The sequence below is a fragment of the Arachis ipaensis genome, chromosome B5 (genome assembly GCF_059453495.1).
Source record: "Arachis ipaensis isolate K30076 ecotype BB chromosome B5, ASM5945349v1, whole genome shotgun sequence".
Classification (NCBI taxonomy): Eukaryota; Viridiplantae; Streptophyta; class Magnoliopsida; order Fabales; family Fabaceae; genus Arachis; species Arachis ipaensis.
This window is the reverse complement of record NC_142440.1, coordinates 120,930,773-120,934,091: the sequence shown is the minus strand read 5'-3', so window position 1 is coordinate 120,934,091 and position 3,319 is coordinate 120,930,773. Positions and strand designations below refer to the sequence as shown.

The window sequence follows — 3,319 nt, the reverse complement described above, 5'->3', positions numbered from 1 at the left end:
TTTATCTAGTTAATATATTCTACAGAGTATATTTTTGGTTCTGTTATTGCAACAGTAAAAAACTAGAGAACTGTGTTACTTGGTGCAGTTAGTGTGTTTTATTTGATGTTGTAAAGAACGATGTGTAGTTGATGTTAACGGGTTTTGAGTATGTTGACTTTGGCCTTTCATTTGAGCAAATAAAGTTGATTTGTGCCAGTGGTGTAGTTGTGCAGATGGAGGCTAAAGTAGATGATGGAGTTAACCGAGGTGCTGGAATTCAAGAGGATCGTAGTGGCGGAACACAGTACGAAACAAACGAGACACCGATTGGAGACGGTAGAACTGATAGTTGTGATGAATGGGTGGAGGGAGAAGCCACTGAATATCGAGACGTGCTAATGCTGACCGAAGCCGATATGATTAGGAAGGTGTTCTGCACAGACGAAGCCGCGTATGAGTTTTACAAGAGATACGGCAAATGCCATGGTTAGGTATTCGCAAGGGTGACTCGGGAAAGGATGATAATGGCAGGGTGATTAGGAGGAGGTTTTTTTTGCAACAAAGCAGGGCTGAGGCAGTGCAAACATTACGAGAGGCTTGACAGGAAGAAGGACCACAGATCGGAGACGCGCACAAACTGTGACGCAAAGCTTTCAATCTTATGGGATGATGTCAGCGAAATTTGGAGGGTTAGAAAAGTTATACTAGATCACAACCATGATTTAACTCCTATGAGGATGGTTCATATGATCAACAGCTTTAGAGACATGGATTGTTCAGCTAAGGCACAGATTAATGGCATGCAGGGACATGGTGTCCCCACGTCGAAGATCCTAGGTTATATGGCAGGGCAAACTGGGGGGTATTCTCTGCTGGGTTTCACGAAAAAGGATGCCTATAACTACATCGAGAAGACTAAGCGGGAGAAGATTGTTGATGGAGACGCTAACACCACAATAATTTATTTAGAGGGAAAAGCAGTGTCGGATCCGATGTGCATGGCTAGGTACAATTTGACGGACAAAAATATGTTAGCGAACTTGTTTTGGGCTAATGGTGGGAGTCGGGTTGATTACCAACACTTTGGTGATGTGCTTTCCTTCGATTCGACTTACAAGAAAAACAAATACAGGAGACCTTTGGTTATCTTTTCTGGCTCGAACAATCATAAGCAAACAAGCATATTTGGATTTGGTTTGGTGTTGGATGAAAGCATTGGGTCATACACGTGGTTGCTTGAAAATTTCTTGGAGGTAATGTGCAACAAAAAGCCATCGGTGATTGTGACAGACGGGTGTGACTCAATGAGGGCAGCAATCAGGGCAGTGTTTCCGGAGGCCACACATAGGCTGTGTGCTTGGAATTTGGAGAAGAACGTGACTTCGAATGTGAAGGATGAAGGCTTAAGACAACTTTTCACTAGGTGGCTGTACTCAAATATGGAGATAGAAGAGTTTGAGGCAGAGTGGGACGCAGCTGTGGTTGAATACCGACTTCATGATAGTTACTGGGCTAAGGAAACCTATGATAAGCGGAAAATGTGGGAAAATGCATACCTAAAAGACAAATTCTGTGCCGGGTTCCGCACTACTTCTCAATGTGAAGGGATTAATGCAAATATCAAAAAGTTTCTTAATTCAAGGCACAGTCTTCTTGAGTTGGTGCAGAATGTTGAGTTGATGGTACGAGAATATCGGAATAACGAGTTAGAGGCCCACTTCAAGTCCATTAACGGCAACTCAGTGATAACGACTTGCTTGGACCCACTCGAGCAGTTTGCTGCCGATGTTTACACACGAGAGTTATTCTTGGACGTGAGGAGGGAAATTGTAGGTGTCGGTGCGGTTAACTTTGTCGCAAAGGTTCGCCGATCCACGACTATGGTGTACACAGTTGAAGACTATGGCATTCCAGGTAGGCCACTAACGTTACTCTATGATAGGGTTGGGAATAGGGTTCAATGTCCTTGCCAATTTTGGTTGCGAAACGGTTACCCATGTCGACACATGTTTTTCGTATTAAAGCATGAGCATGCGAGGGAAATTCCATCAAGGTTGGTGTTGACTAGGTGGCGTAAGGATGCTAAATCATTGAAGAACTACGGTGAAGGAAGAGCTGATGAGTGCAGTGAACGGGGGTTTCTGTTACGTCAGGGTGCACTGCACTCAGCATCGTAGTGGTTTTCGTTCGTTGCTGCATGTAGCCCAGGTTTGTTTAACACAGCGATGAGTGGCATACGAGCTTTATGCGTACAAATCGAGGCTGCATGCGATCAGAAGGGTCCGTCGGCAAAGGGAAGAGATACTCCCAGTGTGAAGGATCCCGTGGTGGTTAAGACCAAAGGGGCTCCCCGGATTAAGAAAATGAGTGGTAGGAAGAGGCATTGTAGCATGTGTCGGAAAGCAGGACACACGAAGCGACACTGCACCGGAAAGCGGGGATTGAATGTGGAGGCAGACCCACAGGAGGATGGAAAGACAGCAGACTTGGGGTCGGAAGGTTCCTCACCAACAGAAAATGCAAAGGTTTCTTTATCACAGTTACTAGGAATCCTAAGTTGTATATGTTAGTGGTAATAGGGATTAGGGTGTTCCTTTTACGTATTTTCGTGGATGTTATAACAACCATATTAGGTGCCGTTTGCGTATCACGTAGTGTAACGGTTAGGAAGGGGCATCCTTGAAGTATTTGTGTCAAAATTTATTTTATAATTGCATATGTTTGCTGAAGTCAATGCTACCATGGTTTCAGGTTTATTTGGATTCACCAATGACATGTTTCTTTATGTTAGGGTCGATGTGACGCGTCGAAAGTGCTCCCACCTAAAGTAGGAGAAGTCGTTGCTGAGTCGGATATGGAAGAATCCGGGTTTCGGCCAAACGAGGGGGGTCAGAGTGGGCATATCCGTACCGAAATGGGATTCTGTCCTCCCACTGTGCTATAACGACGACAACTGTGTGAATATTGCAGAGGTACGATTGGCCATTTTGGAATAGTTAAATTTGTTTCATTAGGTGTGTGCAAGTAATTGACATGTACATGTCATCGATGCAGCTGATGCATGACATAATCAGGGTTACCGAGAGGCTAGCAAGTAATTCGGGACAAGTTTGAGACTAACCAAGCAATGAATGGATGGTTAGGTTTTGGGCAACATGTAATGTTATGTTACATTTTTTTTAATTTGCTTGTATTAGACAACTAAGCTACGCTAGTTGGATTTAATCGTCCGTGGTTATATTTAGTATACATTGGATGAATGATGATAACTTGTATCCTTCATGTGGAGTGACTATCTTGTAGCGGTACCTAAAAGGCCTCAAACCCGTCGGTGACA

The 3,319-nt window shown here is 44.0% G+C and overlaps 1 pseudogene; it reads left to right on the top strand.

Moving 5' to 3' along the window:
• The first annotated feature begins 359 nt into the window (after nt 1-359).
• On the top strand, nt 360-3,096 carry LOC148565596 (protein FAR1-RELATED SEQUENCE 5-like; annotated as a pseudogene).
• The last annotated feature ends 223 nt before the right edge of the window (nt 3,097-3,319 follow it).